Here is an 11,693-nt window from a genome sequence, read left to right as displayed (position 1 = left end):
AGCAGGTGTTTCAAATAGGCAAAAAGATATAGCATGGATGGGGTTTCACAATGTCTTGTCTGTGCGTGAGTTTCAGAAAAGGAGAGATTTAGTGAGATCTGAAGTGTGTCCGAGAGAGGGGTGTGGTGCTAGTGAGTCAGTGAGACATTTGTTTTGGGAATGTAATTATGCTAAAGAGTTATGGATGTTGCTTGGGGGATTGACTAAAGAATTGACTGGGATTGGGAATGTGGATTCAAAGAACGCAATGTTTGGTATAGGTGCAAAGGGAAAATTAAATTCAAGATTGTGGTGGTTTATTGTTATGTGTGTTATGGAATGTTTATGGGACGTTCGGAATTTGATGGTATTTAAGAGAAAGGATGTGCCAGTTTGTGAGTGTGCGAGATTGTTTTTATCTAGACTATATGTGATTTACCTATGGGACTTGCAGAAGAATGGTTTGGATGCTGAAGGTGTATGGAAGTACAAGAAATGGCGATTTCTGGTGAAGGTTTAATGTTCCTTGATTAATAAAGAATAACTGCGATGATGAGGTGATATAAGCATTTTGCGAAGTTTGAAAATACTTTGTTTTTTTTCATTCTATGTTGCTAATATTTAACCCTGAGCGGTTTAAAAAAAAAAAAAAAAAAAAAAAAAATATGTTCTTATCAGTTTAATATCTGATACGTCCCCTATCTGGGGACCATATATTAAATGGATTTTTCGAACAGGGAGATGGAAAAAGAGCTTGCTCTGTCCACTCCACGCATTGACCTGGTATTGCAGTACCTCCAGGACCGGTGCACCCCTTCTAATGCAGTATGAAAAACAGAATGAAATTGAAATTGAGATTGGATTGCAAGCATCATCCTTCCAGCCAAGCAAGTGGAAAGTTGTGTGTGTCGTGCCTCTTTCAGCTTCTCCTCTGTCTGCCCAGTCAGTGCAAGTGCAGTGTTGCTTTTTGCATATAATACCTGCATCTAGTCTGTCAATTTCCTAATTGCATCAGCTGTTGGTTGTTTCCAGCACCAAGCAACCCAGCCAGCCAGCCAGTCTCCTCACACCCTGGATCCAATTAGGAGTGATGATTGGTTAATTGGCTTATCACCTGAATGAATGAATTGTTTGGACCTCCTCCCTCCTCCACGTTTGATTTGGGCCTGTTGTGCACACCTCGGAGGGTTGCTGAGTCGTCTCTGGCAGGCAATCGACCCTTTTTGTATCAAGTTGGCTGGATGTAACCATTTAGCTTTTGCAGTGCTTCAATAAATGAGTAAAGTTTGCCTGTGTCTCCCTCTTGTGGATCTTTTCAACTAGATTACTTGGAGGCTAAAAAGTAGCCCAGCACTTCCTATGCAGCTGGACTTACCTTGTCTGGGCAATGGACGGAACACTGCGCGTGTCACAAGAGCCTTGTCAGGTCAAGAGGTCAAAGAGGTCAAGAAAGGTCAGGTATTGGATGACATCACAAGGGCCCTGATGGAACACTCAACAATAGGGCCATGACATCACAATCAACAATGTTTTTTTTTTTTTTTTTTTTTTTTTTTTTTACAACTTCTCCATTCACTCCTGTTTTTCATTTTTACTACTGCTTGGCGTGCTTTGGCACCAGGAATTTCGTGCGGCGAAAAGGCGTGTCCAACAGCGGTGGGCGGAGCTATGCAAATGGCGAACACGAAGAGCAGCATTCTGGTGATTTCTGAGCGTAGGACGCACGTTTTTTCTTGTTTTGTGAGCGAGCAAGAAGCCTCCCGGACTGTGGCTATGGCTGGGGCCTGTAGGGCAGTTGCTATGAGAAGTGCTCAGCATTGGCGATAAGCGGCCCCGTTGTCGAGGCCGAGCGGGTATCGCTTCTCGGCCTTTTGGCTAAGATCAAGTGTCGTCAAACGCTTGGTCTGGTCAGAAGGTGCCTGGGGTACCCGGCCGCTCGGTCTTTGGAGCGGGCCCTGGTTTATAGCCAGGGTCTTAACCTCTGCTACTATTGGGCGGTCGGCTTAGTCCCCGGGCAACGAGAGGCGATCACCTTACCTGCTTACTGCCTTTGGCGGTGGGTGAAGGGCACTATCTAGTTCGAGTTCTAGTTCCAGTTCCAGTGGCGTACTGTGTGGCAGAATGGCGGAGACGGAGATCCATCACCTTGATCGGGAAGGAGTTCCGGAGCCTGATGGTCACGACCTGGGAGAAGTGCCTGTTTTCCAGAGATTGAAAAATGGAGTCCGGTTTTTATTACAAGACCCTCGAAAGAGAGAAAAGGGACTTACTTTTCTTATGGAAGACGTTATGTTGGGACTTATAGACATTCGGAAAGAATTTGTTTTAGCCATGTTGGAGTTTCCGAAGCGGGGACTTTATGACATGGTTTTCGTTACTGAGGATATTTGTATGGTGGTATTAAAACGGCTGGAGCAGAATGGACTTAACTCTATCTTGGATGGAGTAAAAATAATACCACATTTTCCAAGAAAGCAGAGGATGATAACGGTATTAATGTATAGTCCGTATGTACCGGAAGAAGACATCCATGCCTTCTTAATGAGACATTGTGAAAAGGTTATCCCTGTGGGTAAAGTTTTAAATAAGTACGGTATTTGGACAATGAAGTGGAGGTTTTTTGTTACCTTCCATGAGAAAGATGGAGGAGAAGTGATCTTCCCACCGGGGCGTTTTAAGATTGGCGCCGTAAATGGAGATTTATTCTTTAATGGCATACCAAATTTTTGTAGAAACTGTAAACAGTATGGGCATATGAAAATGGAATGTACGTACCAGTGGTGTACAATTTGTGAAGAAATAGGGCATGTATTTGAAATCTGCAAAAGAGATAAAAAATGTAATTTATGCGGACAGACGGGGCATAAGTATTCCTCGTGTCCTAAGAAAAAGGAAACAGGTGGAAAGGAAACAGAGAAAAAAGATGAAGGAGAAATAAAAATAAAAAGGGCAGTCAAAGGGAAAGAGAGTTTAGGGAAGAAAGAAGAGAAAGAAATAAGAATAGAAGAAAAAAAGAGAAAGGTAGAGGGGGAAAGTTCAGAAGCAGAGGGGAAGAAAAAGAGAGAAAAGGAGTATAAAGAGGAGCAAGCTAAACATGCGGTTAATATGAGGAAGAAAATAGAAGATGTTAAAAAAAGTGGAGTAAATTTGTTAGAGTTAGCTGAAGAAATTTTTAAGAATTTTCCTGATAGCCAGGTCTTTTTTGAAAAATATGAGGTTCACCCATTTGATATGTATTGTACGCCAGATGAGGGTGGGCGTATGAAGGTAGAAACAAAAGAAAAAATTGGATATTATGCATGGTTGAAAAATACAAGATTAAAATAAGATGTTTATTTTCTTAAAACTATTTTTGTTATATAAATATGTTGTAATTATTTTGAGTGTCTTAATAAAAAATTGAGCCCCTTTGGGGTATCAACTTAAAAAAAAAATCTGTTCTTATCAGTTTAATATCTGATACGTCCCCTATCTGGGGACCATATATTAAATGGATTTTTCGAACAGGGAGATGGAAAAAGAGCTTGCTCTGTCCACTCCACGCATTGACCTGGTATTGCAGTACCTCCAGGACCGGTGCACCCCTTCTAATGCAGTATGAAAAACAGAATGAAATTGAAATTGAGATTGGATTGCAAGCATCATCCTTCCAGCCAAGCAAGTGGAAAGTTGTGTGTGTCGTGCCTCTTTCAGCTTCTCCTCTGTCTGCCCAGTCAGTGCAAGTGCAGTGTTGCTTTTTGCATATAATACCTGCATCTAGTCTGTCAATTTCCTAATTGCATCAGCTGTTGGTTGTTTCCAGCACCAAGCAACCCAGCCAGCCAGCCAGCCAGTCTCCTCACACCCTGGATCCAATTAGGAGTGATGATTGGTTAATTGGCTTATCACCTGAATGAATGAATTGTTTGGACCTCCTCCCCTCCTCCACGTTTGATTTGGGCCTGTTGTGCACACCTCGGAGGGTTGCTGAGTCGTCTCTGGCAGGCAATCGACCCTTTTTGTATCAAGTTGGCTGGATGTAACCATTTAGCTTTTGCAGTGCTTCAATAAATGAGTAAAGTTTGCCTGTGTCTCCCTCTTGTGGATCTTTTCAACTAGATTACTTGGAGGCTAAAAAGTAGCCCAGCACTTCCTATGCAGCTGGACTTACCTTGTCTGGGCAATGGACGGAACACTGCGCGTGTCACAAGAGCCTTGTCAGGTCAAGAGGTCAAAGAGGTCAAGAAAGGTCAGGTATTGGATGACATCACAAGGGCCCTGATGGAACACTCAACAATAGGGCCATGACATCACAATCAACAATGTTTTTTTTTTTTTTTTTTTTTTTTTTTTTTCACAACTTCTCCATTCACTCCTGTTTTTCATTTTTACTACTGCTTGGCGTGCTTTGGCACCAGGAATTTCGTGCGGCGAAAAGGCGTGTCCAACAGCGGTGGGCGGAGCTATGCAAATGGCGAACACGAAGAGCAGCATTCTGGTGATTTCTGAGCGTAGGACGCACGTTTTTTCTTGTTTTGTGAGCGAGCAAGAAGCCTCCCGGACTGTGGCTATGGCTGGGGCCTGTAGGGCAGTTGCTATGAGAAGTGCTCAGCATTGGCGATAAGCGGCCCCGTTGTCGAGGCCGAGCGGGTATCGCTTCTCGGCCTTTTGGCAAAGATCTAGGTCTTGCCAGAAGGTCTTCCGACCATGCTCTTGGCCCTGCAGCTTGTCTAAAGCTGCTCGCTGCTATTGGGAGAAGGGAGGACACCCGGGAAGGCGATCAGAAGATTGGAGATGGGCGTGCGTATCGACTACGCTAGGACCGGAGACTTCCGGGTCCGCAATGCTTTTGCGATTTCTGTGGAGGAAGGAAAGAAGGACAAGTTCACGGATGAATTCCTGGTGAAAGAGGTACTCTTTAAAATTTTGAAAGTCAAGATGCTTGATGTCTTATGTTTACAAGATAGAATTGGTGGACGCCGTGTGTTGGTCTTAACTTCCATTGGAGCTTGCCATAACCTATACATGCACTTGGAAGCTAACAAAAATAACCCAGACCTGGATGGGTTGACTTTTACTATATTGTACAATAGAGACGTGCACTTAGTTGTCTTCATGTACAACCCATATGTGGACACTGATGACATTTTCCTGTTTTTGACCAAATATTGTGAAAAAGTTACATATTCGCACAAGATCATGGGCAGCCACGGGTTATGGACTGGAAAGCATAAATATTTTGTGAGATTCCGACCTGATCCTTTAAGCCCAGGAGGAATGAGCCATCCTCCTCAAAGTTTTGCGATTGGCAAAGAAAGAGGCTTGATCTTCTTCCAGGACGCTCCAGCTTACTGTCGTAAGTGTAAAGTGTATGGACACATACAAGAGTACTGTGATCAAAGTGCTGTTGTTTGCTCAAAATGCCGAAAAGAAGGGCATGTTACGAAGGATTGCAAAAACCCTATCATCTGTAACCTTTGCGAAAAAGAAGGTCACGCGTTCAAGGATTGCCCTTCCCGGGGTTTCAGATCAAAGAGTACATATGCAGATGCTGTCAGGGCAAGAGCTAAAGAGCCTCCACAGGAGGCAGAACAGCAACCTCAGACTTCAGTGCAAACCTCCCAGGAGCCTTTGCGGCCACAGATTAACATAGAGTCGGCTGAGAGTACTCACCAGTCTATTCATCCCATTGCCTCTGATGAGAACACAGAAAATGTGGAGATGGACTTTTTTCAAGCAGAGGAGTTTCCCCAGATTTTCGGAGCAGGTTCAGATCTCCGGGGAGAAGGGGAGGCGCTCTCTCCCTTACCCAGGTCTCCGAAGTTTGGTTGGGACGAAATGGAGGATCCACATGATGAGGAGAAAAGAGAGCAAGGAGACTTGGCGTCCACCAGTGCTTTTATATCACCTTCCTTGAGACCGGCAGAAGAAATCTTGGATGCCGTTGTAAAAAAACCCCGCTTACTGCCTCCACAATGCACCGAACAGGAGCAAAGTCCGGTTAGACAGGATATATATCCTGGCTCGTGTATTCCTGAGAATGCTGCCTATTTGGATGATGCAAGGGCGAGAGACTTCGCTTTCGGAGGCCAACCTCCAGGCGGGGTAGGATGATGAACTTGTGGGTTACAGACAACTATACCCGAAATAACATCTTATAATGGGTAAGACTGAACTCAATGTTATATCTTTGAACGTCCGGTTATTAAAATCTAAAGCCAGACGAACTGCTGTCTTCGATTGGATCAAGAAGCAAAAGGCAGATATTGCTTGCCTACAAGAGTGTGGCATTGTTGAACCGGTGCCTGCTTGTGAGTGGACTTATGGGGGCTCAGTATGGTCGGGCTCCAGTGTGAACAGAAACGATGGCGTTGGGATTCTATTATGTAATAAGGACTGTTCTTTTGAAAATTATACGGTGGTGGAGGCGGGAAGATGTGTTATTGCCATGATTAATTACAAAGGGTGGAGGGTGAGGGTAGTCAATGTTTACTGTCCTACGGAGAAAAAGGAGCGATTAGATTTGTTAGAGAGGTTGAATATTTTGTTGTTAGGCAGGATGCCGACTATTTGGTTAGGAGATTTCAATTGTACAGTTGAAGGGGAAAAGTTAGATATAACAGGGAATAAGTTGAGTAAAATAGTGGCAGATCTTTCTTTAGTGGATGCAGCTTTGACGCTAGGAAAGCCTCCACCTGCCACTTATAAAGCAGACAGGGGGGGCATTACGTCTAGGATTGATTTTGTTTTTTTGTCCAAGGGTTTAAGTTGTAAAAAAATGTTACAGTTTGATGTTATATTCACTGATCATATGTGTTTGTCTGTTTGTGTGGAAGGTGATGAAGAGACTAGGTATGGTAGGGGTGTATGGAAATTAAATATGGTTTTGTTGGAGGATGAGAAGGTGATGAGAGTTTTGAAGTATCAGTATGAAAGGTGGAAGTTGAGAAAGAATGATTTTGTGAATGTGTTACTTTGGTGGGAATGGATAAAGTCAAGAATTAGGCTTTTTTTTAAGAAATGGGCCTACAAAAGAGCAAGGAGGCTGAGAAATGAATATAAGGATCTAATTTTGAGGATTGAGTGGTTGAGGAAACTGAGTGGTATGGGAGTGGATGTGAAAGATTTGTTAGAGGATGCAAGAAGAAAAAAGAATGTGTTTATGGAAAGGAAGGGTAAAGAGATTATTTTTAGGACGAAAGTTGATATGATTGAAAAGAATGAAAAATGTTCTAGATTTTTCTTTAAAAAAGTATGTGATAAACGAAAGGATATGGAGGAATTGATGAATAACAGTGATGAGTGTGTTAGTGGTAAAAGTGTGATTGGTGTAGTGGAAGATTTCTATGGGAAGTTGTATGAGAGAAAATGGATTGATGAAGGTCTGATGTGGGAGTTATTGAATGGTTTGGATGAGAAGCTTAGTGTGGATAGTCAAGTTTTGTTGTGTAAGGATATCTTGATAGAGGAAGTAAGAAAGATTGTTTGGAGCTGCAAAAAAAATAAGACGCCGGGTAAGGATGGATTGCCGATTGAGTTGTATATGAGAATGTGGGAGTGGATTGGTAAAGATTTTGTGGAGGTTTGTAAGTATATGTGGGTGAATGGAGAAATAGGTAAGTCTATGAAGGAGGGTGTGGTGGTTTTGATTTTCAAAAAAGGTGATAGAAATAAGGTTGAGAACTGGAGACCTATCACGTTATTAAATGCCGATTACAAAATTTATACTAAGTTGTTGGCAACTCGGATGCGGGATGTGGTTGGTGAGGTTGTAAATGAGAGTCAAGTGTGTGCTGTGCCTGGTAGGAGTATGAGTGGGAATTTAATGTTGTTGAGAGATGTGATTGGTGACTGTATGTATAGAAAACAGAAATGCATGTTGTTTTCAATTGATTTTGAAAAAGCGTATGATAGAGTGGCTCACCGATTTATGTTTGTTGTGTTGGAGTGGATGGGGTTTCCAAAGAGTTTTGTGGATAGTGTGAAGAGTTTATATAGGAATGTGTCGAGTGAATTTTTGATCAATGGTTGGTTGAGTAGAAAAGTGAATGTGCAGAGTGGTGTGAGGCAGGGCTGTCCTATGTCGCCTGTACTTTTTATTGTTGTGATTGAGTTGTTAATGTGTTTGGTAAGAAAGGATAAGGTGATGAAAGGTATGTTGATTCCAGGAAGTATGGGTAAAACTGTTAAGGTACTTGGATATATGGATGACGTTGTGATTGTTAGTGATAATTTGGCTACCATGAGGAGAGGAAGGTTATGGCTGGATATGTTTTGTGGGGTGTCTGCTTTTAAAGTGAATTGGAGTAAATGTAGTTTCAAATGTTTTGGTGATAGGAGTATTTGTTTGGAGAATGTGAAGAATGAGAGTGGGGATGTGAAGGTGTTGGGTATCCGATTTAATGATGATTTGAAAGGGAATGAGAGTTGGGATGAGTGTGGAAGAAAGATAGAAAAAAAGATAAATTTTTGGAGAATGAGGGATCTTTCGCTGTCAGGGAAAGTGTTAATTATCAAGGCAATCATTTTGCCAATAGTTCTTTTTGTGGCTGGAGTCTATCCCGCGTGTTCAAAGAAAGTTAAGAGAGCGGAGAAATTGGTTTTTTCTTTCCTTTGGGGAAGTTGTATGGAAAGACTGAAAAGAGAGCATGTGTATAAAAGATGTATGAATGGGGGCTTGGATTTTCCAAATTTTGAATTTTTTCTTGGTTTAAATTATATAAAAAAATTTGTGTGTCTGGTGGAAAAACAAAACAATTGCGCGTACATGATGAAATATATGTCTGGATGGATGATGTATGGTCTGAGGTGGTGTAAAAGAGATGCTAGAGTGCCTGTGTCGTTCAAATGTCCAGTATGGTATGAGGTGATTGAGAGTTTTATCAGAAAATATGATTTATTGGCTGTAGGAATGAATGAGTTTAAGGATAAGAAGAAAGTGATGGCGAAACTTAGACAAAGTGAGAATGCATGTGATATTGTGGGGTTGAGTTCGGATGCTGCAGTAAGTGTGTGGAAGAAATTGATGATTGCTGGTACAACTAACAGACAGAAAGACATTGTGTGGATGGGGTTTCAAAACATCTTGCCAGTACGTGAGTTTCAGAAAAGAAGAGATCTAGTGAGAACAGAAACTTGCCCAAGGGAAGGTTGTGGGGAGGATGAATCTGTGAGACATTTGTTTTGGGAGTGTGGGTATGCAAATGAAGTATGGAGAAGTGTGGGTGGGTTAGTGAAAGAATTGACGGGTGTAGTGAATTTGGTTTGGAAGGTCGGGTTGTTTGGTATTGGCGCAAGTGGGAGGAGAAATGAAAGAATTTTGTGGTTCATCATGGTTTGTATTATGGAATGTTTGTGGGATGTAAGAAATTTGTTAGTCTTTAAGAGAGAAATTGTGACTGTGAATGAGTGTGTAAAATTATTTTTGTCTAGGCTCTATGTAATTTATGTGTGGGATAAACAGTATGGTGGTGGTGTGGATTCTGAGGGAGTGTGGAAGTTCAAAAAGTGGAGATTTTTGATCAAGAATTAATTTAGACGATGTACGGTTTTTGTATTTTGTCTCTGATGTTGTTTTGTTGTATGGTGTTTGGAACTTGTATATGTAAACTTTGAATTTTTGTTTTAAAATAAAATAAAAAAAAATAAAAAAAAAATCTGTTCTTATCAGTTTAATATCTGATACGTCCCCTATCTGGGGACCATATATTAAATGGATTTTTCGAACAGGGAGATGGAAAAAGAGCTTGCTCTGTCCACTCCACGCATTGACCTGGTATTGCAGTACCTCCAGGACCGGTGCACCCCTTCTAATGCAGTATGAAAAACAGAATGAAATTGAAATTGAGATTGGATTGCAAGCATCATCCTTCCAGCCAAGCAAGTGGAAAGTTGTGTGTGTCGTGCCTCTTTCAGCTTCTCCTCTGTCTGCCCAGTCAGTGCAAGTGCAGTGTTGCTTTTTGCATATAATACCTGCATCTAGTCTGTCAATTTCCTAATTGCATCAGCTGTTGGTTGTTTCCAGCACCAAGCAACCCAGCCAGCCAGCCAGTCTCCTCACACCCTGGATCCAATTAGGAGTGATGATTGGTTAATTGGCTTATCACCTGAATGAATGAATTGTTTGGACCTCCTCCCCTCCTCCACGTTTGATTTGGGCCTGTTGTGCACACCTCGGAGGGTTGCTGAGTCGTCTCTGGCAGGCAATCGACCCTTTTTGTATCAAGTTGGCTGGATGTAACCATTTAGCTTTTGCAGTGCTTCAATAAATGAGTAAAGTTTGCCTGTGTCTCCCTCTTGTGGATCTTTTCAACTAGATTACTTGGAGGCTAAAAAGTAGCCCAGCACTTCCTATGCAGCTGGACTTACCTTGTCTGGGCAATGGACGGAACACTGCGCGTGTCACAAGAGCCTTGTCAGGTCAAGAGGTCAAAGAGGTCAAGAAAGGTCAGGTATTGGATGACATCACAAGGGCCCTGATGGAACACTCAACAATAGGGCCATGACATCACAATCAACAATGTTTTTTTTTTTTTTTTTTTTTTTTTTTTTTTCACAACTTCTCCATTCACTCCTGTTTTTCATTTTTACTACTGCTTGGCGTGCTTTGGCACCAGGAATTTCGTGCGGCGAAAAGGCGTGTCCAACAGCGGTGGGCGGAGCTATGCAAATGGCGAACACGAAGAGCAGCATTCTGGTGATTTCTGAGCGTAGGACGCACGTTTTTTCTTGTTTTGTGAGCGAGCAAGAAGCCTCCCGGACTGTGGCTATGGCTGGGGCCTGTAGGGCAGTTGCTATGAGAAGTGCTCAGCATTGGCGATAAGCGGCCCCGTTGTCGAGGCCGAGCGGGTATCGCTTCTCGGCCTTTTGGCTAAGACCAAGTGTTTTAGTCAGAGGTGGTGGTGAGGGTACCCGACTCCTCGGCCTGGGAGAGGGGCACCGGTTTATAGCCGGTGTCTTACCTCCCTGCTGCTATAGGGGAGCGGCCTAGTCCCAAAGCACCTGAGAGCGATCGCTTCGTGCATTCTTCGTGGAATGGATCGCCAAGGAGTCAGAAATACTCTCCGTTTCCTGGTACAGCCAGAATTCGTGGGCCAGATTGGACGTCAGACGATGGTCGAGGATGTGATTGTCAAGACCCTGAACCTGGATTTTTCTTATATCTTATGCCTTCAAGATTTTCCAAAGGTGGGTCGTTTTGATCTTACTCTGGCGGAAGAAGGAATTTGTTATGATTTATATGAGAAAATCAAAGCCTTAAAAATGGAAAGCCCGGTTACCATCCTGCATAAATTTACTGTGTTTCCTGCGTATTTGATGGAGGAAAGGGCACTAACTGTCCACTTGTTTAACCCCTTTACCCCATTGGACTTAGTCCGTGCCTTCCTCTTGCAATTTGCAACCTCGGTCCGAGGCCCCCAGAAGCTGCTTGATAAATGGGGATTAGCGACAGGGAAACACCGTTTTTGGGTGAGACTTTCTCCTGAGGCGGATGGGATTGGTGGGGTCAAACATCCTCCTGCCAACTTTTCAATAGGTGGACACAGAGGCTTTCTCTACTATGAAGGCCAGCCCAGATATTGCCGAAAGTGCTTCAAGTTCGGACATGTGGCAGATGATTGCACCTTTGGTAAGTGTTGCCGAAACTGCGGAGAAGCAGGGCATGAGGCGGGCGGTTGCACCAAAGCCCGCAGATGTGATGTGTGTGGGAAGCCGGGACATTCTTGCAAGGACTG

The 11,693-nt window shown here is 43.0% G+C and overlaps 3 non-coding genes across 3 annotated transcripts; all 3 read left to right on the top strand.

The window, feature by feature from the left end:
- The first annotated feature begins 596 nt into the window (after positions 1–596).
- On the top strand, positions 597–796 carry LOC121006476. The gene has a single exon (XR_005780300.1). It is a non-coding gene; the product is annotated as a U2 spliceosomal RNA (small nuclear RNA).
- Positions 797–3,381: 2,585 nt separating this feature from the next.
- LOC121006373 lies at positions 3,382–3,566 on the top strand. Its single transcript, XR_005780226.1, has one exon. It is a non-coding gene; the product is annotated as a U2 spliceosomal RNA (small nuclear RNA).
- A 6,007-nt stretch (positions 3,567–9,573) lies between these two features.
- On the top strand, positions 9,574–9,767 carry LOC121006398. The gene has a single exon (XR_005780248.1). It is a non-coding gene; the product is annotated as a U2 spliceosomal RNA (small nuclear RNA).
- The last annotated feature ends 1,926 nt before the right edge of the window (positions 9,768–11,693 follow it).

The sequence above is a fragment of the Bufo bufo genome, chromosome 6, assembly GCF_905171765.1.
Source record: "Bufo bufo chromosome 6, aBufBuf1.1, whole genome shotgun sequence".
In the NCBI taxonomy this organism is placed as follows: Eukaryota; Metazoa; Chordata; class Amphibia; order Anura; family Bufonidae; genus Bufo; species Bufo bufo.
Note: the sequence above shows the minus strand (reverse complement) of the source record. Positions and strands in the feature narration are given on the sequence as shown.